The sequence below is a fragment of the Chlorocebus sabaeus genome, chromosome 29 (genome assembly GCF_047675955.1).
Source record: "Chlorocebus sabaeus isolate Y175 chromosome 29, mChlSab1.0.hap1, whole genome shotgun sequence".
In the NCBI taxonomy this organism is placed as follows: domain Eukaryota; kingdom Metazoa; phylum Chordata; class Mammalia; order Primates; family Cercopithecidae; genus Chlorocebus; species Chlorocebus sabaeus.
Window position 1 is genome coordinate 14275522 of NC_132932.1, and position 24660 is coordinate 14300181.

Below are 24660 nucleotides of genomic sequence, written 5' to 3' on the forward strand. Positions count from 1 at the left end.
TTTTATTTTTAATTTTTATGAATACCTAATAGTTGTACATATTTATTGGGTACATGTGATATTTTGATACAAGCATATCATGTGTAATGATCAAATCTGGGTAAATGGCCAGGCATGGTGGCTCACGCCTATAATACCAGCATTTTGGGAGGCCAAGATGGGTGGATCACCTGAGGTCAGGGGGTTAAGACCAGCCTGACCAACATGGCGAAACCGTATCTCTAGCAAATATACAAAACAAAATTAGCCTGGCGTGATGGAGCATGCCTGTAGTCCCAGCTACTTGGGAGGCTAAGGCAGGAGAATTGCTTGAACCTGGAAGACAGAGGTTGCAGTGAGCTGAGATCGTGCCACTGCACTCCAGCCTGGGTGACAAAGCTAGACTCTATCTCAAAACAAACAAACAAACAAACAAACAAACAAACAACCTGAGTAACTGGTATATCTATCACCTCAACCATTATGTTGGAAACATTTCAAATCTTCTCTTCTAGCTATTTTAAAAAATATAATAAATTATTAACTAGTCACCTTGCTGTGCTTGAACACTGAAATGTATTTCTTCTATCTAACTGTATTTTTGTACTCATTAACCAATCTGTCTTCATTTCCCCTTCCTCCCTACCCTCCGGCCTCTGGTAACCATCATTCTAGTCTCTCCCTCCATGAGATCAATGTTTTTAGCTCCTACATATAAGTGAGAACATGCAATATTTGTTTTTGTGCCTGGCTTATTTCACAATGTCCTCCAGTTCTATCCATGTTGCTGCAAATGACAAAATTTAATTCCTTTTTTTGGCTGAATAATATTCCATTATGTCTATGTATTACATTTTCTTTATTCATTCATCTGTTGATGGGCACTAATGTTGATTCCATATCTTGGCTATCGTGAGTAGCATTTGAATGTAAGACCTGAAACTATAAAACTACTGGAAGAAAACACTGGGGAAGACACTTTAGGACACTGGTCTGGGCAAAGATTTCTTACGTAGGACCTCAAAAGCACAGGCAGCCAGAGTACAAAGTTACAAATGGGATTAAATTAAGCTAAAAAGCTTCTGCACAGCAAAGGAAACAACTAACAAAGTGAAGAGACAACCCACGGAATGGGAGAGAATATGTGAAAACTACTCATCTGACAAAGGATTAATAACCAGAATATATAAAGAACTCAACCAACTCAATAGCAAAAAACTAAGTAATTGGATTTAAAAACAGTCAAAAGATCTGATAGACATTTTCCAACTACCTCTTACACTCTGGTGAAGGTTCAGCAGGCGAAGGGAGAAGGGGAGGACCTCGAAGCCAAGTTCAGCATCGGGTGCCTCCATGGGGGCCACTGATTAAAGCTTCAGCAGGGCCCTGTTAGGAGACTATCTCTAGTGTTAGGTTCAGGCTATAACTTACGCTCAGTCACTGATAACCTCAGAGTAAACATCCCTAAACTGCATTCATCCCATCTATAAAATGGGAATAGCCTTTTACAGGGCTGCTCTAAGGGTTCCATAAGATAATGGAAAAAGCAAAAAACAAACAAATGAACAACAACAACAACAACAACAACAACAAAACAATGCCTGTCTGGCTCCATTTTTTTTTTTTTTTTTTTCCAGATGGAGTCTAGCTCTGTTGCCCAGACTGGAGTGCGGTGGTGCGATCTTGGCTCACTGCAACGTCCGCTTCCTAGGTTCAAGCAATTCTCCTGTCTCAGCCTCCCAAGTAGCTGAGACTACAGGCATGTGCCACCATGCCTGGCTAATTTTTGTATTTTTAGTAGAGACAGGGTTTCACCATATTGGTCAGGCTGGTCTCGAACTCCTGATCCACCCACCTCGGCCTCCCAAAGTGCTGGGATTACAGTTGTGAGCCACCACACCCAGCCCATTTTTTAAAAAGTTTCATTACACTACTTAAAGCAACCAACTGCAGGTGGAGTTTAACTGATTTCACTCAATCTTCAAAATAATCTTCTGTAATGGTTCTTACTGTTCCCATTTTAGAGACAGGGAAAGAGGCTTGCAGAGGTTAAGACACATGTCCAGGTCAGCTGGCTAATAGATGGCAGAGCTGGGATTTGCAGCCAGGCCTGTCTGGCTTTGAGAAAATTGACACTACACCATGCCATTACACCGAGGACTCCACCCACATTTCCAGGGTTTGGACTGAAATGGGTTTAAGTGGATATCTATGCACAAGGAGTCCCGATCAGCACCTATCACATTAATAAAACATCCATCTTTGCTGAGGTCCACACTCTCTGTTAACATGACCATATTCTCAAAATGAGCCCTGGTGAAACATTACAGCATATCTGGTTCCCAAAGGGTTAAATTCCCTCTAGCCTGGAGCTTAGTATTTATAAGCAGAACCTGAGCTAACTTTAAGGTGTTATTTTGAGTTGCCCATTTTGGTTGTTCTTTTTGGGTGACCTGATAGCCCAGGGTGAGCTGTTTTCTGTCCCAAGGTTTTTCTTCTCACCAACTCCCACCTTGAGAAATGCTGAGGTTCCAAAGGTCTGGGTCCACATAGAGCTGTACCTTCTGACTTACAGAGAGGGACCTGCAGGAGGTGGGCAGGCCCTGATTCAGGAGCCATCCCAGGGCTGCCCTGTGGTGGGAGAAAGATTGGACAGAAGCCAATGACTTCCAGGCACACTGATTTCCAGGGAAAGCCTTAATAAACATCCAGCAGAGGGACCACAATGATATCGCCCACAGCCACGCTCCAAGTGGTGGTCAGGTACAGGAGCCGGAGCCCGAGAGAGTGGCCTGGCATGTCAGAGACTGACTCTGGACTACAGCTCTGGACCTTGCCACCCCAAAATAACTCCCCTAACAGCTTGCCAGTGTCTGAAAGTCCACAATTAGAAATTCACTCTTCAGGCCAACCAGTCTCCTGCTGCCAAGCCCTTCTCTTTCCAAGTCTTCTAAGGTGCTGCCAACAGAGTTACCTTCTCTAGGACACAAACTTGACCACACTAACCCCCTCCTCAATACTCTTTAGTGGCTTGCTTCTTCACTGCCTTCCGGATGCAATTAACACTTCCCACTTGGACCACACGACACTCTGGGCCCTTTGCAGAGTTCCCAGCCTAGCATGCTCCAGGCCACTGAATCCTTGCTTTTCTCAGGATGACTGACCTGGCTTGGACCTAGGTTTGCCTGCTCCTTGAGCTGTCCCCACAAAATTCAGACAGAATGCAAATGTCACCTCCTCCATAAAACTGCCCCTTTCCAGCCCATGAGCTCTCCAAGTTTTCTTCCTTTGAGAATAAATGCTTAACCCAGGTTTGCTGCATTGAATGAAGGCAGCTGACTTTGGTTAAAATATGCACATTGATCTGGAAAGGGAGGCATCCTTGGCCACTGGCACTCCTGTGCAAACGCACTCCCTTAGTGCTTCCCCAAATGCGGAGTCTGACGGTGAAGGGCACGAGCCAGATGCAGGGAGAAGGGCAAGGAGGTCTCTGCCTCTCTGCTTGCCTGGGTCACAGCAGTATGCCTGACATTTGGTGTTTGCTGGCCTCCTGTTGAAACTGGAATCAAGGTGCTCACAATCTGATGACAGAGAATGGCACAGGAACCAATCCTTCTGGAGCAGACTGTGCCCTGATACAAGGAGAGATGAGAGCTTCTAACTTACTACAACTGTCTGATGTAGTCAAGGTGGTGTCCTTATGCTTTATTTACAGGTGCAGAACCTGAAACCCTGAGCTTATGTGATTTACCCAAGATCCTACAACTTGTAAGTGGGAAAACTGGGACCAGACCTAGATCTCCCAATGCCAGGTCCAGCACTGTCCAGCCAGCATGCTGTAAGTCTGACCATGTAACACAAAGGCCTGTGTGGCTGACCACTGGGGCAGGTTTTCTGTAATGCAACTGGTATGTGCCAAGTGGCTCCAGGTACAGTGGAACTGGACTCTTCCTCCCTTTTTGGGAAGGCTGGATGTTAGAGGAGTTCAACCTCAGCCCCAGGGCTGACACAAGTGACATCCAGGAGAACTTTCTGTCAAAAATAGATCCCCATAGGGAAAGGAAGACGACTGACTCAGGAAACCCGATTTCCACGCCTCGGGCTGGACATAGCCATGGGCTGATACAAGCTAGTGCCACCAAGGAGGCTGCCACTTCCTGACACGTGGACAGAATGTGTGAAGCCCTCTGGCCGTGCAGATGCCTCAGAAGCAGCTGGACGGGAAAAGGGACAGCTCCTGAGAACATCAGAAGAATTCATACCCACCATTCGCCTCCAAATAATCTAGTAAGAGCTAACCTTTATCAAATGCTTACTCAGTGTTAAACGCTTTTATCTTATTTTAAGATAATAAGCAAAATGTCAACATAAGAAAGGTTATTTTCATCCACAATATACAGGGGAGGAAGCTGAACATGAGAGAGGTTAAGCCACTAACCTAGGGTCACACAGGAACTAGCAGAAGGATTTGAATTCAGGAAAGGCTAGTTTCTGAACCGGCTCATTTAATCACTATGTCGCACAAGAAGTAAGGGACTGGGCTTTGCATTTCCTTCATACTCAGCACAAGGCCTGGATCCCCATAAGTGCTTAGAGAATATTTATGAATTAGTGATCACACACTAATTACTAAGTACTATGTGAACTCACAGTACACATGATCTTTGGGGATTCTCAAAGAGGACCACTGCCTCTTACTCAGTATTCCCAAGGCACTAGTAACCCAGGATTCCCTGAATGCATTCAGTCACCCCGTCCTCCATCCTTTCTCCTCTGAGTAAATGCTCTTTGAATGCTCTGATGGACGTAGGAGGACCTGCTGTGGCCCTGGGAGCCTTGCTTCCCTGCTTACGGTTCCCTGGGTTTCCTCTGCTCTTCACCTCCAGCTACTCATTTTAGAGGCAAAAGAGCTGCTCTTTTCCTGGAAGACCAAGGCCAGAAAAGGCAAGCTTGCTGCCTGATGTGAGCAAATAACAGGAAAAGGTCAGGAAGATAGGGCTCCTTTTTTTTCTGCAGTCTGCGGTGGAATGCAAATGAAAAGCCCCAAACTACTTCACAAAGAATGAGGGAGGAGAAGGAACCTCTGAGAAGGCTCTCAAGAGAACAGAGTGCTGGGATGACTGCCCTGGTTGTTAGGCAGAAGGTGCTCTTGGCCATGTGACAGGTTCTGCCAGATTAAGGTCCGGGGAGCCACAGAGGCTACACACACCACACCCTGGCTCCTCAGCAGCGCCGGGGAATCCAACTGCCATGGTTTTTGTGGGCCAATGGTGCATCTCCAAGGGCTCCTGGGAACCAATAGCGGTCTTGGGCACTCGTTGATCTTGGCCTTGCTTTCTCCTCTGCCTGTAGGGAGATGAAGCTGTGGCCACATCCACTCCATCCAGCCCAGGACATGCTAACAGTTCTTCCCAGGTGAGGCCAATGCTCCAGGAAATGTAAGCAGTCCACCTTGCCCACATTCTACGGGGGCCACAACTTAGTTTTGGCTGGAGGGGAAGGTGGAGAACCTGGATTCTGGACCCAACCCCTTACCTATGCCTTGGGTGATTAGTTTTCTAATACAGAGACAGCTCAGCTCCTCCCTACTGAATCACGAAGGTGTTAGGGGTGAATTATATCACTGAAAACATGCCAAACCCTTGGAGGCCTTCGGGACTCCGGAGAGAACCAGTATGGAAGATTGCTGTGATAAGCAGAGGTGCCAAGAACTTTCTTTAAGTAGGAAAAACCTACAATTCTACTTGTTATTTTTCACAGGGACCTTTTCATTTAAGACACCAATAGGTGTCTCCAGAGCCCCCAAAGGGAAGTTTACCTCTTCAGACCCTCCTATTACATCTCAAAGCAGGGTGAGCCAAGACAGGGCCTGCGACTCACAGGGAGCCCTTCACACAAAGGAGGACAGTCTCATGCTGTCTAGGGCCCAGTTTTGAGCAGCTAGGAGTTCACCCAATCACTTACTCATTTTGCAAAAACTTTTATCATCTGAAACTCTTCCTGGAACAGAATCAGAATAGTGTGTGTGTGTTTGCTGTCCTAGTACAGGATTTTGAAGGCTCAGAGTTGGGTAACAATCAGGTCTTCCTCATTTGGATTTCCCCAGTGTTCAGGGTTTGCTCTTCACCCTGTTTTGACAAGGCCTCCAGGAGGGGCCTGGGGCAACGTGTAGAGATGTTAGGCAGTGGGAGCTCCAGGGAGGGCTGGGTGTGAGTTGGGGAGCTGTCTGTCAATGCCATCTGGATGGTGGCAGATATGTGACTGCCATAGGCTTGCCAAAATCCAGACCTTGCCCTGTATCATCCAGAACCTTAACATGACCACACAGCTAAACCCCTGTGGCCCCCAAAGGAGAGGCCCTTGTGTAAGGATGTGCATGTGCATCCAGGAACAAGCCCATGGGGTGTCTAACGGGTGATGGGTTGCCTAGGAGGACAACCCGGCAGGCTCCTGGTCCTCCTGGCCTGTTCTGCCAGCATGCTGTTCAACTCTCTGCTTTCCTGAAGGTCTGGAACCTCCTGTAGCTCCCCATCTACACCACGGTGGCCACTGGGGATGGACAGTGGGTGCACATCCTCCGCCTCTTAGCCTTCTCAGGATCCTCCCAACAGCCAACAGCCCTACTAGCTCTTCGGGTTTTAGAGATTTCATAGCTAATCCCTGTAAGAGGACACCTCTGGAGTGATTCAGGGAACAGACCCTTGGGGAGTCTCAGTCTCTCAGGACTTTCAGAGGGGCAGCTACTAATGAACTAGGAGTTTGAATCAAATGCCAGTGGGGAGTGGAGAGAAGACCTCTTCTGCTGTGCGTCTCTTCCTCTTTGATCCCTGGGATAGAACTCAGACAAGCCCTCCCTTTCATCCATGTCTACATTCATTTCTGTCCACTCTCAGTCTGATATCTGTGATACTGAAATATTATCAGGGCTGAGCTGTGGGCATGAGCCAGTCAGCCTCTAAACACCGCTAGACTCATGGAAGGAGAGGGGAAACCCAGAAGAACAAGGATCACTTATTAGGCACTTAGGTACACCAGACCCCAGTGCAAAGGTAGAGAAGAGGGAAAATGCTAATTCACAAAATATTAATTTACAAACACTTACTCACCCAACACATATAAGGCATGTCATTAATTACTGTGAATGTCAAAATGTAAGACCAGTGCTTGCAGGAGCTCAGATCCAAATACATCCATGAACTATGTAACAAATGTTTCAGTCAATGATGAACCGCAAATAGGATGACAGTGGTCCCATAAGATTATAATGAAGCTGCAGAATCTCCATCACCCAATTATGTCTTGATGATCCTGACTCTGGGTAGGCCTAGGTTAATGTGCATGTTTTATCTTTAACAAAAATGTTTAAAAAGTGAACAAAAATAAAAATTTAAAAACTACCGGCCAGGCACAGTGGCTCACGCCTGCAATCCTAGCACTTTGGGAGGCCGAGGTGGGTGGACTGTCTGAGCTCAGGAGTTTGAAACCAGCCTGGGCAACATGGTGAAACCCCGTCTCTACTAAAATACAAAAAGTTAGCGGGGTGTGGCGGTGTGCGCCTGTAGTCCCAGTTACTTGGGAGGCTGAGGCAGGAGAACTGCTTGAACCCAGGAGGCGGAGGTTGCAGTGAGCCGAGCTCGTGCCAGTGCACTCCAGCCTGGGTGACAGAGCTAGACTCTGTCTCCAAAAATAAAACTACTGAAAAGCTTATAGAATAGGGATATAAAGAAAGTACTTTTATACAGCTGTATAATGGGTTTGTGTTTTAAGCTAAGTGTTTTGACTAATGAGCCAAATCGTTCATAAAGTAACAAAGTTACAGTAAGTTAAGGTTAATTTATTTTATTTTATTTTATTTTTTTGAGACAGTCTTGCTCTGTCACCCAGGCTGGAGTGCAGTGGCTCAATCACGGCTCACTGCAACCTCTGCTTCCCAGGTTCAAGCGATTCTTGTGCTCAGCCTCCCGAGTAGCTGGGATTACAGGCCTGCACCACAGTGCCCAGCTAATTTTTGTATTTTTAGTAGAGACAGGGTTTCGCGATGTTGGTCAGGCTGGTCTTGAACTCCTGACCTCAAATGATCTGTCCACCTCGGCCTCCCAAAGTACTGGGATTACAGGCATGAAACACTGAGCCCAGCTGGCTAAGGTTACTTTATTTGTAAGAAAATTTTTGAAATAAATGTAGTGTAGCCTATGGTACAGGAGTGTACAATACCGTCCTAGGCATTCATATTCACTCACCACTCACTCACTGACTCACCCAGAGCAACTTCCAGTCCTGCAAGCTCCATTCATGGTAAGTGCCCTCTATAGGTGTACCATTATCTTTTATGCTGTATTTTTACTGTGCCTTTTCTATGTTTAGATACACAAATGCTTACCGTTGTGTTGCAACTGCCTACAGTATTCAGTACAGTCACATGCTGTGCAGGTTTGTAGCCTAGGAACAACAGGCTACACCCTATAGCCTAGGTGTGCAGTAGGATATACGATCTGAGTTTGTGTGACTACACCCTGTGATGTACCTGCAATGACAAAATTGCCTAAAACGACGCATTTCTCAGAAAGTGTCTTCATCATTAAGCCATGCATGATTGACTACAGCAATACGCACCTATCAGGCTGTGTTAGGGCTATGGGCAGCAATGCTGGTTGGATGAGGTCACAGGGTCTTCTGCGCTAAAGGAGGCCTCAGTGTAGAGACCCCTGCATCTGCACAGCCCTCTTCTCTCCACCAATGTGAGTTTTGATATCTAAATCCACAGAAGTCAGCCACTAGGCTTACTGTGGAATGAGCAGCCCTGGGCTCCTCGTATGCCATCTGGTCGGGAGCACAGAGCTCATGGTGGGCACATTGCCAGCCGCTGCTCACGGGCTGGATAATGAGTGAAGTGACAAGCTTCCCTGAGGGCCAGGTATGTGTCCTGTCCAGCCCTGGGGAAAAGTGCTGGATGGGGGTGACAGAAGTAGCATGGGAAAGTGACACTCCTGAGGACATACCGTGCTGCCAGAGAAAGTGGCATGTGCCCCGGTTGGAAAGGGCTTTGGGAAGTTATGGAACCCAGCCCCCTGCCTGAGGGCAGAGAGAAGGCTAAACCAGCCCAGCCGCAGGCACCTGTCAGCTTCCTGGAAACAGACAGATAGCACTGTCCTTGCAGAAACCTGTTCTAGCACCCTGGCTTTGGCCTTTCTCTGTGACGGGACACACCCCCTAGGGAGGAGGTTGATCTACTTGGTGAGAGAGGCTGGAGATGGAAGGGGGAAGCTCAGTTACCCCGAGACTTCCAGCTGCTTCCCAAGCTGCTGATATATCATGACAGAGCAGTGACGGAGTGGGTTGGGTAGTGTCTTCAAACAGATACTGCTCCAGTCCTAACGCCAGCACCTGTGAGTGTGATGCATTTGGAAATAGGGTCACGTAAGATGAAATGAAGGATCTCAAGATGAGATCATCCTGGATTTAGGATAGGCTCTAAATCCAGTGACTGATGTCCTTATAAGAGAAAGGAGAGAAAGACACAGGCACAGAGGGGAAGGTGATTGCAGGCTGAGATTGAAGGGACGTGTCTCTAAGCCAAATAATACCTTGCACAGCCAGCAACCACCAGAAGGCAGGAGGGGCAGGCACCGATTCTTCCTTAGAGCCTCCAGAAGAAGTTAACCCTGAGACACCTTGATCATGGACTTCTGGCTTCTGGGACTGTGACAGAATACATTTGGGTTGCTTTAAGCCACCCAGTTTGTAGTGTTTTGTTTCTGCAGCCCCAGGAAAGTATTGTCCCTGAGGACCTCAGCAGCTAAGTGCCTCCTGATGGGGTCCATGGTGATGTGGGTTTGGAATATTCATCTCCCAGAGAGCACTGGGTGTCCCTATGTGAATGGGGTGATGTGCCACATTTGCCTGTTCTTCTCTTCCATGGGACAGCAGGTGGGGTCACCCAGTGGGGTGCAGCCATACCCTGCGGGACATCCAACATCCTATTTTCAAGGTCATCTGAAGGCCATTCCCTTAAAAGGAATGGGCTTAGGGGATGGGTGAGGGGTGAAGCTCAACCCTTTGGTTGATTTTAACTTATTGAGTAAAAGGGGAAAAACTCAATAATGAACCCCATTTATTATTTATTTATAGGGTTGGAACTCACAGACAGGCCTCTTTCCCTTAAATAGCAGAAAGGGCACTGAACTTAGACTCTCAAGACTTGACCTCAGTTTCTGGATCTGTGGAAACACCCTCCACCTTCTAGAGATGCTACACAGATCAGGTGTGCACACACACACGTTCACACACTCTCACGCTTACACAGGAACCTAGCGCAGCATTCAAAAGATGGCTGCATGTAATCAACAGTGATGAGAAGGCTCAAGTCCAAATTCAGCTGACCCCTTACCACATGTGTGACCACGGGCAAGTCACACTCCTTCTCTGCTTCTTGTTTCATCACCTGGGGAACTGGGGACAATAGGATGTATCATACTTACAATAAAAAGGAGAGATGACAAATGCCATTAGCCTTGAACACTGCCTGGCAAAGAGGTGGGCTTTGTTTAATAATAGGCATTAGTATTAATCATCATCAAAGCTGGGTCCACATTCAAGTTCTGTTAGTCCCCTGGTGTTGCTGAGGGCAAGGCCCCTCTCCCTTCTGCAACCAAATGTGCTCATTTGTCCACTGAGAAATGGGATGGCTCTGACAGCCTATGCAGCCTCTGATCATCGATTCTTTTAGTGGGCTGGCACATGAGGTTCTAGGAGAACTCGCATCAAGAAGCAGCAGACATTCTGGTCAATGCACGGAGGCTCAAGTGCTGGGTCTGGATGGGGCTGGATTCTCCATCCCCAGAGGCGGGGCCTAAGGAAAATCCATCTCTCTGGGACGGTGTCCTCACAGATGGACTGGTCTCCTGATCTGTTTCTGCACTTCTGGGAAGATAGGCACATCAGTCCCTGGGACCTTCTCCATGTTGGGACTGAAAATCCACTGTATTTTGTTTTTTCCGAGGACTGCGTGTGATGCTTGGAGCCTGCCAATATTCTCAGTTCTAACCATTATCTTCAGGAAAAAGCAAGCAGCTTGAGAGTAATAAGAAAATGAATACAGTAACCTCTATTCTAAGCTGGCTTTTCCTGAGATCCCTTCGCTCAGTGAAATGACGGGCTGACGGGCTGCCCTAGGGAAGGGGCATTGGATCTACTCTTCCCTGTGCAGCCTTGCCCGAGTGTCAATCTTCTTACCAGCAGTCCAGGTGGTAGTCAGGCCCCAGCACCCTCGGCTTGGAATGACAGAAAGCTAAGAATGGACTTATGTGCTTGCCAGGCTTCCTGAGACTGGCACAGCAGAGCAGCTGGCTGGGTGCTCTGACAGCCCAGAAGGGCAACTGTCAGGCAAGGGCTACTTTCTGGAAGGGCACAGGCAGGGAGACCTTGAGATGTTTGGGAATGTATTTTCTGGCTGGAGGGAGAAAGTGTCATGATGTTTGTGTATCCATTATGAACGAATTAACTGGGAGACACAGTAAAGAAAGCTAAAAGCCAAATCCTTCCACAGTAAAGAAAGCTAAAAGTGGGAAGGGGTTGAGTTTGTTCTCTCCAATCAACTCTGGATGCTGGAATTTACCCTGAGGATCCTGAAGTCCAGGTGCTCCCATAAACCCTACCCATGCTGCTGCCAGCAAGGCTTTCTTAGGCAGGGGACAGTGATAAGAGGTGTCTTTTCTCGGCAGAAAAGTGAAGGTAGAGCGGTGAAGGTCTCAACGGACCTCCTCTGGATATCAGAACAATTGCAAATTGTTTGGAAGGGAAATTACGGGGAACGTGGCTTTGGACAGAAGGAAGTCCAGAAAAATAAACACTTTCACTAATACCATATGGGAGGAAATAATAATAAGAGTCTATAGTTTAAACGAGAACCCTTAGATCAACTTAGAATTTCCAGTGACAAATGATGGAAGGAGTGTCCTGTTTTTAAGGATGGATATAGAAGAGTGGCAGGGACCTCTAAGCAAAATATTTGCCCTGCTCTGGCCCAAAAGGGGCTGAGGTTCTGAAAAGTAAAGATCTCAGAAAGCTATTTTTTTGAGCAGAAGAAAGCAGGAGCAAAGGATGGGTCTTCAATTTAGAGCAGATGGTTCAGCAAGGAATTGTATTTACTTAACTGTAATTTTGTATGCTTTATTTTGCCTTCAAGGCTAATGCTCTTCAACCCCCAAAGGTTGAACAAATGTGGTTATGAAGGAACTGGAACCTGGAAATAAAGGGGAAAGAAGGAAAATACATCTTCAAATGACTTCAAGTGCCCCTGCAAGCCCCATGTATTATTAGATGCAGACAAAACTGCAGAAGCAACAAAGACTACATGTGAAAAATAGGGAAAAATGGAGAAAATACCGTAAGACTGGCACTAGGTAACTGCTTAGTTTTTAAACACTGACACAGATTCTGGAAATGACATTAGCAAAATTACAGAGTGAAGTTAACCATGGTTTGTGGATTCTAAAAAAAATAAAATAAAGGCAATAAATATGAGTGCAAATGTATGTTCTGAAGACAAATCGAATCTGACCAACCTCACTTCCTATTTTCATAAGGTCATTAGATGGAATAAATTAGGGAAAAGCTGATAGATAGTGAATCTCATGTGACAATGTCTTTCCTGATAACCTTGATTCAAGATGGCGGGATGCTGGCTAAAGAAGGGGCCACATGCAGATGCCTGTGGGGCGATGGGTGCAGAGAGCTTGAGAGGCTGCGTGTGGCCCAGCCTTTGTCTTGTCTGCCTGTTTGTCAAATGCAGAGACTGTATGAAGTGGAATGCACAAATCAACACTGTAGGAAATCACAACAGGATGCAATCACGACGTGGAATATACGATATGAGAATGAATAAGGAAAGGAAGTTCTGCATTAAGAGGAAAAAATACCTACACAAGTAGAGACTAGAGGGCTTTGCAAAAACTGACAAATTGAATCTAATTAAACTAAAGAAGTTCTGTACAGCAAAAGAAACCATCATCAGAATGAACAGACAACTTACAGAATGGGATGAAACTTCTGCAATCTATCCATCTAACAAAGGTCTAATGTCCAGAATCTACAAGGATCTTAAATTTATAAGAAAAATATAAACAACCCCATTAAAAAGTGGGCAAAAGACATGAACAGAAACTTCTCAAGAGAAGACATTTATGCGGTCAACAAACATATGAAAAAAAGTTCAATATCACTGATCATTAGAGAAATGCAAATCAAAACCACAATGAGATACCATTTCACACCAGTAAGAATGGCAATTATTAAAAAGTCAAGAAACAATAAATACTGGCGAGGCTGTGTAGGAATAGGAATGCTTTTGCACTGTCGGTGGGAATGTAAACTAGTTCAACCATTGTGGAAGACAGTGTGGCAATTCCTCAAAGACCTAGAACCAGGATTCCCATTTGACCCAGCAATCCCATTACTGGGTATATACCCAAAGGAATATAAATCATTCTATTATAAAGATACATGCATGCGAATATTCATTGCAGCACTATTCATGATACCAAGAACATGGAATCAACCCACATGCCCATCAAGGATAGCCTGGATAAAGAAAATGTGGTACGTATACACTATGGAATACTATGCAGCCATAAAAAGGAACAAGATCATGTCCTTTGCAGGGACATGGATACACCTGGAAGCCATTATGCTTAGCAAACTAATGCAGGAACAGAAAACCAAATACCACATATTCTCACTTATAATTGGGAGCTGAACAATGAGAATACATGGACATAGGGAGGGGAACAACACATCCTGGGGCCTGTGGGCGGGGGCAGGTGGAGGGAGAGCATCAGGATAGCTAATGCATGTGAGGCTCAATACCTAGGGGATGGGTTGATAGGTGCAGCAAACCACCATGGTACATGTTTCCCTAGGTAACAAACCTGCACATCCCGCACATGTATCCCAGAACTTAAGAAAAAAAAAAAAAAAAAAAAGAATAGAGGGCTTTGACTTAAAAAGCGTTTCAGTGAAAAAAGACTTGGGATCATTTTTTGCTTGATTAAAGTTCAGTGTGGTGCTACAACTGTTAAAACAAACAAACAAACATTATAGAAGTATACAGGGAAATAAGCATTACTTGCAGTAAATCATTTAATTTTCAGGACAGCTCCATAAGACAGGCACAAAAACATCCTCGTTTTAACACAGCATGAGTCTACAGCATCTCATAAGCCAGAAAGTAAAAAGTTGCTGGAAAATGAACATTGATGGGATACATCAAAGTGACACAAGAGCCAACTGAAGGAGACCCCAGTGGCCAAAGCTGGGATGCCTTGAGCAACAAAACATAGTAGTATTGGATTATGTATCAAAATATAGATATCCATGTGTCTATACTGACAGAAACCAATAACTGAATAAACGGATGGTGAGAACAGACAAACCTCCCATGCAGAAGAATTCCAAATAATTTATGTAGATGTGCCACTCTCAAGGAGGTGGAGTCTACTTCTGTAAGTGTGGGCTGCACACAGTGACTTCCTGCCAAACAGTAGGCAAAGAGGAAAAGAGGGCAGGTTCCCAGTGGAGAAACCTGACAAACACTCCCTCAGCCAATACCCCCGGTGATAAGTCCTACTGATTGTATGTGCCCTTGACATGATGGGAGGAGAATGGCAATTTACCTCTGGTTCTCCCTCTTCCAAACCCATAACCCCAGTTTAACCATGAGAAGTAAAAACAAAACAAACAAACAACAACAAACCATGAGAAAATCACAACTGAGGAAGCTTCTACAAAATCCCTGACCAGTACTCCCCAACCCTGTCAAGAGTATCAAAAAGAAGAAAAGTCTGAGGAGCTGTCACAGCCAAGAGGAGACATGATGACTCAATGTAATGTGATGTCCTGGATGGGATCCTGGGACAGAACAGATGATATTAGCGAAAAACTAAAAGCATCTGAATAAAATGTGGACTTCAGATAATAGCAATGTCTTGATACTGGTCATCGGTTGTGCCAAATGTCCCATATGAATGTAACATGTTAATCATGGTGGAAACTGGATGTGGGGTCTGTGGGAACTCTTTGTGTTATCCTCAGAACTCTTCTGTAAATCTATTGTCAAACAAAAGTGTATTATAAAAAGAGGGCTCCAAGAAGTCACCGTTGGGAGCACGGTCCTGCTTGTGAGGCTGTGATTGATGCCTATCTCTCCATCAAACTGTAACCCTAGGAGTGAGAAGACTGTGCTGGTCCTGCTCATCATCCCATCCTACTCTAGCATCTACACGGTGCCTGGCACATAGCAGGCACTCAATGAAGACTTGTGAATAAATGTCCAGAAAAACTTAGGGGCAAAAGATACATGCCTTAAAACATCTGAAGGGCTGTTAGATAAAAGGGCTGGATCTAGTTTATTTATTTATTTTTTTTAATTAATTTATTATTATTAAACTTCAAGTTGTAGGGTACATGTGCACAACGTGCAGGTTTGCTACATATGTATACTTGTGCCATGTTGGTGTGCTGCACCCATCAACTCGTCATTTACATCAGGTATAACTCCCAATGCAATCCATCCCCCCTCCCCCCTCCCCATGATAGGCCCCGGTGTGTGATGTTCCCCTTCCCGAGTCCAAGTGATCTCATTGTTCAGTTCCCACCTATGAGTGAGAACATGCGGTGTTTGGTTTTCTGTTCTTGTGATAGTTTGCTAAGAATGATGGTTTCCAGCTGCATCCATGGATCTAGTTTATTTTGGATAGTTCTAGAGCCACACTGTCCAGCAAAAGTATAATGTGGGTCACCTATATAATTTAAATTTTTCTAGTAGCCACATTATAAAAGTAAAAGGGGACAGGTAAAATTGATTCTAACAACATTTTATTTAACTTGACACAGCCAAAATATTATCCTTTCAACCTGTAAAAGGAAAAAAAATATTAAAATGTATTTATATAAATAGAAAATGTACTTATGCATATGTATAAATTTTACTCTTGTAGCACATCTCAGTGTGGACTGGCCACATTTCAAGTACTCAACAGCCACATGCAGAGTGGCTACTATCTGGGACAGCACAGCTCTAGAGGGAAAGACAAGAAATTGGAAATTACTTGAAGCAGGCTGCATATAAGGGAATGCATTTTAACACTGAAACCTGTGTATGTGTGGCTGGAATAAAGAACCTTGGAAAGAGCAATCTCCCTGTGACTCAAGGTATCCAATCTGAGGCTGGGTGACTGCCTGCTGGAAACTGCTGAGAAAGAACTCTTTCACTGGCCTGGCATTTGGACTGGATGAACCCCGAGGTCCTATCCAGTTCTTACCCAGGTGAGTTTAGGATTTATGCTCTGGAAGCCAGAAGTCATAATAACGAACATTCATATGATCCCTTACAGAATGCAAAAGGCCAATCTCTCTTCCAGTGTCTCCAGGTAAGTATTGCTCATCCTCTGTCCTGAGATGAGGAAACAGAGGCTCAAAGTGGAGAAACAGAACTTTATACAATGCTGACCCCATCTCAAGATGGATGATAGGAGCATGGACACCCAGCTGAGTACAGGCTGTCTGTCTAAGGAAAATTGTCTTGGAGCCCCAGACCAACCACACAAGTTCTGTGCACACTCAGCAGCTTGGGGCGAGGAGGGGTTGAGGATATGGCAATGACCAGGGACAGGGGCAGTGTGGAGTACCACTTTTCCTCTGAATTCGAGAACCCTGGAGTCCAGGGATTAGAAGACCAGAGCTTGTTTTACTCAAAAGCTGTGTCATTTGGTCTTCAAAGTCACACACTTGTGAGGTCATCACCAACTGCTCCCCAGTACATATGCCCAAAATAGTACTGACATCTGGGTGTTTAAAAAAAAAAAGACTCATTGCTGTAGAATTACAAAGAGCATCTAACCCTCATCATGCAGCACTTTTGCTTCTGTCTAGCTTGAACTAAAAGGAGAGGGAGGAAGCCATCAATGGAAAATATAAGTGTCTTCTTTGAAGAGTTAATCTGCTGATTTCACGGCTGTTCCTTCTGCCATTTCTCATCTCTCAGAGACAAGCACGAACCTAGCACACACGACTGTCACGTAGCTGTTCATTTCAAGGTGGGATTGGAAAACAAGATCTCATGCTCCAAAGCCCCTCCTTGATTCTTAACTCCAAACTGAAGCTCCTGGTCTTAGCACACACTCTCCCTCCCTCTCCAGGCTTGGCTCCTAATAAAATTGGAATAAAAATATTCCAAATAAACCCCTCAATTATACTTTCAAACCCTATGGTTCCATTGAGCAAATCCATGAGGTCTAGTGAATCCCTCCCTGTGCACTGAGGATTCCTACTGCTCACAAGATGAAGTCTAAATGCCCCCAGCAACTCTTGCTCTGCCTTCCTATGCAGTCCAGGCTACAGGTATGCTGTCTAAAAGCTGTTCCCTAAGGGTAATACATTCCCTAGCCTCTGTGCCTTCACACACGCTGTTGCCTCTAATGAAATCTCTCCATCCACCTCTTGACCTGGCAAATCAAACCTCTGTTTCAAGTTCCAGCTCAAATGTTACCACTGCCCTGAAGCCTTCACCTCACTGTGGTCCCTGAGCATAATATATGCCTTACTTAATTCCCCTGATTATTTGCACCTCTATCATAGTAAGAGAAATACACAAGAAAATTGTAGGTAATAATACTATGGAGAAAACATAACAGGTGTATGTGACAGAGTGACGTGAGGCAGGAGGCAACTTCGGATGGGTCAGAGAGGTCTGCTATAAGAAGGTAGATTTGGGCTGGGGCCTGAGAGAAAAGAAGACTGTGTCTGAGGGCTGAGTGTTGCCCGTGGAGGGAAAAGCATGTGTGAAAGTCTTAGGTGGGAGTGAGTTTGATGGATGTGAGGACTAGCAAGAGGGGCCAGGAGGCTACCTCATCCCGAGCTGTAACAGCATAGCAGGACACAGGCTGAAGAGGAAGGCAGGCTCTCCCAGTTGTGATAAGCAGTCAGGGTTCTATCCTATGTGGAACAGGAAGCCACCAAAACACTTTAAGCAGGGACGTGACCTAAAAGATGATTCTGGTTGCTGAGTGAGTAATGGCTTACAGAGTGGAGACATGAGATGGTTGGTGGTGGTTGGTGGTAGTGATGGTGGCCAGGTCTAGCACAGTGGACGGAAGATAGAGATGTAGTGGGTTGGGGTGTAATTTGGAGACACAGCTGAGAGCATTTACTGACGGGTAAGATGTGGGTAATGAGGGCAAGGGCTTGTCTCCACTTCCTGACCATACCAGTGTGCGTTCCCAGAGAGCAGGAGGCATTTCCTGAATCTCTGGATGGTGGCACCATGCCTCCGTGTGCAGGGACTGTGTGACAACATCGCACCTGCTCAGACAAGTCCGAAAATGCATTCCCTAGGTGTGTTTGTTTCTACTCTTCTTAAAGCTTGCAATAAATTGCCTTGTCATCTGTCTGGTCTCAAACAAACCATCCCTCTGTGGCTGGCGACTCCTCAAGGGCAGAGTGCCCAGCCCACAGAGGTGCACTATCCAGACCTGCTGGAGGCACTGAAAAGGCCATAGGTGCTAACACCTTCGAAACACAGCAGAGGCAGCAGCACCAGAAAAAGTCCACAAGACCAGAAGCTAAAGGCCACACTCATTTGTATGTGACAGTCACCTAAGTGTGCAGCTTAGCGATCAGTAGCATTGACTATTGGTCACCCGGTCATGAGGCAACAACCCCTGGAAACACCTCAGACAGCACCAGGGTTCTGGGCATCTGGGGGCCTGTTAGATTCATTTTAAGCTGGAAGAAATTCCGCTGACATTCGCTGCTCCTTCAGGTTCTGAACTCTTCTATGATTAAAAAGCTCACGAGCAACTTGTGCTCTTGCTCAGAGATGCCAGTGTCACTGTACATTACTAAGCTGTTGAGTCTTCTTTTCCTCCCCGCCTCCCTAGCTGTGCCTGAAACAATTCCATGAATATTTCCTCCCAGATGTCTTTCTGAATGGCCCTGAATGTCAGTAATCTCTTGGAAATTGGCCACTGCTGCTGTTAATGTCTAGGTTGTCAGACCTCTAACAGCCTTTGGATTTGTCATGGGCTATTAACTAGCTAACTCTTCATTAAGTCTTGGTAAAGATTTATTTCTGGGGGGCTGATCTGGCTCCACTTGTTTGCTAAATGGAAGAAACAGATGCGTCTGCCCACATCTCCAGCGGTTTCACTTTGTAGGATGCTGTGGCCTAGGCACTGGTTGGTAAAATCTTTGTCCCAAGGGGTTGGGCAAAATTGGCCTCCGTTGCCATGGTGACAGCAGGGCAATGGTAGCTTAGGGTCAGTTGCAAGAGCTAGGGGGTCCTGGAGAAACCAATCACTTCCTCCCCTCACCAAGCCCACCCTGAACACACACCACTTATTGGACCTTGAGCAAATGACACCCGAGCTGAGTCAATCACATTGTTTTTTTCCTGGGAATTTGGATTTCAGACACAGAGACTAAGAGACTTTAATAAGGTGGGGGCTGGGGTTGGCATCGAAGCTACAGCAGGGAGGGGAGCAGAGGCCAGGAGAAGCCACTGTGCAGAAAGATGCAGGCACGAGCTGCCTGTCAACTATCCAACTGTGCCCTTAAAATAAACCCTATGAATGGGTGTCTTTTCCTTGTAACCACTCATCTCTAAGAACATTGGTTTTGATGTCAGACCAACCTGGAATCAAATCTTGGTACTGGCACTTCCTTTGTTATCCTTTCACATATAACCTCTACAGGCTTTGGCTTCCTCATCTGTAAAATGGGGCTAAAAGCCAATCATTTCATGGAGTTATTGTGAGCATTAAGTGAGTCACCATTGGTGAAAGAGCCTGCCTCACAACAATAAATGAACTGCTGAATGCACAAATGCTCTAAAGCAGTGCTGCAATGGCGTGACCTCGGCTCACTGCAACCTCCACCTTCTGGGTTCAAGCGATTCTCCTACCTCAGCCTCCCAAGCAGCTGGGATTACAGGTGTCCGCCACTAGCCTGGCTAAGTTTTATATTTTTAGTAGAGATGGGGTTTCACCACGTGGGCCAGGCTGGTCTCAAACTCCTGACCTCCGGTGGTCCGCCCACCTCGGCCTCCCAAAGCAGTGGTTCTTCAGGTAGGGAGAGGAAGGGTTATCGCCCCAGCAGACGTGACATATCTGGAGACATTTTTGGTGGTCACATGGTTGGGGGCTGCTAGTGGGAATCTAGTGGGTAGAGGCCAGGGACACGGCTAAACATTCTACACAGGTCACTTCCCAACAACGACGATCTGGTCTGAAATGTCAATGCTGCTGCGGATGAGACACTGTACTAGGAAGTCTGGATTACTGCAGTCAACTAGGTCGGGGACTCCTCCCCAGTGATAACACGACCACATTTCACAGCAGCAGGACTGGGGAGCTTCTGGGACTTCCCCAGGAGAGGAGAGAGAGGGACGGCAGCACAATTTCAGAGTCCGATGGGGGTACAGCAAACTCAACTCTATCAGAACTGGGTGCCAGGTCCCTGGACTGATGTTTGGGGTAGGGATGGCAGAATAAATCCAGGCAATGGTAAAATGTGGGTGCTAGAATGAGATATTGGGGTTCTGGGGAGGTCTGTGGCAGTTTAAACAGATTCTAGATACCATTCAGGGACAGAGTGGAGAAGCAGTTCTTGTGGAGAAGTGACTGTCAAAAGCTAACAAGGTGGTAGTCCAGGTCCCCAGGAAAATGGCTGTGCTCCATTAGGGGCAGAGAGAGGCGACAGCAGACCCTGGAGTTCAGTGAGAACATCATTGTCCTGGGGACCCAACCTCAGCTCTCGAGATCCCAGGTTCTGGGCATCCGTTTCTCAGATGAAGTGCCTGGTACACTGCTCTGCTTGAGAAAGATGGACTCAGGCCTGGATGGGACTGAAACTATAGCCGGTGGCATGTTTAACTAAACACCTAAACATGCTTTGACACCTTTTTGTTCAGGACTGCCCACATTTGAATGGCAGCTTTTCAATTGGCTCCATACATAGAAAAGTTTTATTTCATTTGTGTTCTTTTCTTAGCTGAAGTTCCCACCAGGTTCCTGGTTCACTTTTTCAATCCACTGCATCTCATCCATTTTCTTTATTTCCACATAATGACAACCACTTTCATAGATTGCGTGTCAACAGTCTCGCGTGTTTTACATGAGTTAATTCATTCAGTTCTTACTCAGAACCCCGACAGGTCAAAATTATAACCCTCCATGTAGAGATCGGTCCAGGGGAACTCAGAGAAGCTTAAGCACCTATTTGTGCCTCCCTCCTCCTGTTTCTCCCCAGTCGGTTTTTTCATCCCCTTGGGAGTCTGCTTCCTTTGTGCTTTCAACACGTTCTGCATGCTTCTGTTGCTTCTGCTTCCCCTGTCTGAAAAGGAACTTTTCTCTAGACCCAGCTACTCCTTCCAGCTTCAGCCTGGTTCTCTCCTATTCTTGCTGTAACTGTATCTGGCAGCTTCATAGACCATTATATGAATTCTTAGGACCCAGAGTCAGCCCCACCAGTGACCTCTGCCTCATCTCCACCATGACCCTCCCAGGGACACTCTCCTGCCTTGGCTTCTGGGAGGGAGGGCAGGTCTGGCTTCCCTCCTATCTCAGTGCCCACTGTTTTATCCCTCTCTGGGTCTGCTCTTCCTCTCCAGTCCTTGAATGATGTGTGCCTCCTGAAACAAACTTCACGAACCCCTGTTCCTCTCTGTCTCTCTGGGAACTCATCTCTTATCCTGTTCAGACAGGCCCCAGCTGCAGGCACATTCTGTCTGCTAGATCACTAGATAAAATCTCTTCCCATTGTGGGTTTCAGTGATAGCCCTGCCACATCCTCATTCTCTCAGGCAAGCAAACAAGAGGTACCTTTGGCTCCCTTCTCCTAGCCTTTCCCTTCATACCCAAGTGGACAGGAAGTCTTTCTGGATCCTCATCCCTGGAGGCATCCCCACTCTGGAGCTCCTTCCTCTAGATCCCTTCACAGTCAGGGCCCCTCATCTTCCTCCTCCTAGATCCATTTGTCTTCAGGTCATCCTGTGCTCGGAGACTGAGGCAGCCCACAGAATTGTTCTTCTTAAGTCATCACCTGCCTAGGAAGCTGCAGTGGCTCCTCTGCCAACTGTTGCATCAAGTCCAGCCTGTCTGATGCTCCAGCTTCTGCCCAAAGTGCCACCCGATCTGTCCATCGATTCCTCTTTCCCTTGACTCCTGGCTTGCTCTCTGGCTTCCAACAAGCAGATCTTCTAAGGTTGTCCCCCATCCCTTCGCAACACCTGCTCTGTGGTTCCATCTGCTTCCCCTTGGCCTGAACACCCTCTGAGCATCCTTCTATCTCTCATCTCCAGCCATCCTCTGAGCCTTGGCTTATATCCTGCTCCCTCTTACTTCTGAAATTAATAATGAATACATGTTGGCTATAATCCTAGCACTTTGGAAGAATGAGACAGGTGGATCATGAGGTCAGGAGATTGAGACCATCCTGGCTAACATGGTGAAACCCCATTTCTACTAAAAATACAAAAAGTTAGCCAGGTGTGGTGGCATGCACCTGTAGTCCCAGCTACTCAGGAGGCTGAGGCAGGAGAATCACTTGAACCCAGTAGGCAGAGATTGCAGTGAGCCAATTGAAAAGCTGCCATTCAAATGTGGGCAGTCCTGAACAAAAAGGTGTCAAAGCATGTTTAGGTGTTGGGGTTGGACTGGATTGGATGACTCAAGGATGCTTCTCACACAGTGGAACGGACCTTCACAACCTGCCAGGGCCAGTGAGGGGCTGGCAGTCCTCATATCTAGGGCCTGTTTCCTCTGGTTATACAGGCAGAGCAAGAGCACCTGCACTGTGTGATGTTTAATTCTCACTCGATGTTTGGCCCCTGTTTGTTTTCGTGGCCTGCAATTAAAGAGACAGAATATCTATAATCCCATGGGAAACACTGTCCATGATATCTGTACTCTACCTTAGTTTTGTGGGTAAAACAGGTCCAAACACTTCCTCCCACCCACCTACCCTTGGGGCTTAGCCAGGTCTAGGAAGCTGGCTCTGGTCAAGGAATAAGGTCAACTGGCATCCATGGAAAGCAAACACAGTTAGTGGTTGGCCAACTACTAACATCGCAACTCAAACAACTGGGTCAAATGACTCTTGGCACATCAAACAGCCATGTCTGTGACAAATGCACAAAGGCAGGTCACCAAAATAGTCACAATTAACCCAGAACAGAAGAGCCCATCCTAGTCATCTTGTTTCTAGAATCTCTCTCTTATCTTCTAATGATTCTGTGGCCACTTGAGTCATCCCTCTAAAATACACATCTTAAAACCTGCTGATGACTTCCTATGGCCTAAAAGATCACCTGACACCCTAGGGATGGAAACCATTCCCAAAACACGACATCAACTTTTTACTTCTCCTAGGCCTGTCCTATGCTTGCTGATTTCTCAGTGTGCCTTGTGCTTTCACTTTCCTATATTTTCACATCTTAGCATACACTATCTTCTTTGCATGGAAAGGCTGCCCTCCTCCCTCAGCTATCTGGTGAACACCTACCCACTCTTTGAGGCACATTAAAGTCGCACCTTCTCAGACCTCCACCTCCATGTTACAGTCAATGGCCCATTTCTCTGTGCTTTGTAGGACGTGGGCAATGCTGGGTTTTCCAATGTGTTCCTCCAAAGCAGGTGACTCTGCAATTTCCCAGTGCCCGGTGGAGGGCCTGTCACAATGCTCTTAAGTGTTCAGCAGGTAGATGAATAAACTAAGCAGACATACAGCCTCATTTCTACATCAATTGGCCCAACCGTGTGGATCCCCTCAAAATCATTTTCTAGATGGCATAATAAAATAGTCACAGCTGATCCCTTAAGTCATCCTCCACTTTTGTCTGCAACAGTCAACCTCTTTTCCCTTTTAAAATTAATTTTAAGTTCGCTAGGCAAGATGATCTGAGTAGGTTTGCACAGCCTCTGCCTGGCACATTTCTGACACTGTGTGAATGTTAAATGGTAGCAGTAAGAAGAAAGAGTAAAAGTGTTTACTCAAGGAAAGATGAGAATAGCTCGCTGTAGATGGAAAACAGCACCAACTACTGAAACCATCTGCTGAGAGAGGACAGGGCAAGAATGCAGACAGCGCCATTAAAGAACCCCAGAGTCACGTGGGGCTCTTCTGAGACCTCTCAGACCTCTTGCCTGCTTCCACCCACTCTTTGGAAGGTGCATTCTGCTCATTATTTGGTTTGAAGCTAAGCCTCATGGCCATTAAATTAAATAACACCCCGCCCCCACCACACTTCCTGCCAACCCTCCAATTACATGATTAGAATGTGATAAACATCATTAAGCTAGAAATCTACAGTGTACAGATTGGCTAAAATATTAAAATTAAATATTTAAATGTCATTACATTTATCCTCTGTGTTTATGTGCTTCTAATTCTGAATTTCTTTCTGTACCTAAGATGGTGTTTCGTCTCCTTGGACCTCCGCAGTTCCGATTTCTAACGTCAGCTGACATGTGGGAAGGATGGGGAGGATGGGGCAGGCTCTAAATAAGTGGAAGAGCCCTTAGATTCTGTAACTATGATTTGAATTACACACATATGCACATACATTCAGTGAAACCTGACATCTCCATCTGCATTTAAAACGTACGGGTTGAAAAGACCACATAGTTCATT

At 46.1% G+C, this 24660-nt stretch overlaps 1 protein-coding gene and 1 long non-coding RNA gene across 4 annotated transcripts in view; one reads left to right on the plus strand and one right to left on the minus strand.

Moving 5' to 3' along the window:
- The window catches only part of SLCO3A1 (solute carrier organic anion transporter family member 3A1), a 316038-nt gene that overhangs the window by 101607 nt on the left and 189771 nt on the right, over positions 1-24660 (minus strand). The gene's annotated exons all lie outside the window — the stretch shown is intronic.
- Positions 1338-16642, plus strand: LOC140710675 (uncharacterized). The gene is made up of 3 exons (XR_012091799.1): positions 1338-4266; positions 5332-5394; positions 15972-16642. It is a non-coding gene; the product is annotated as an uncharacterized lncRNA (long non-coding RNA).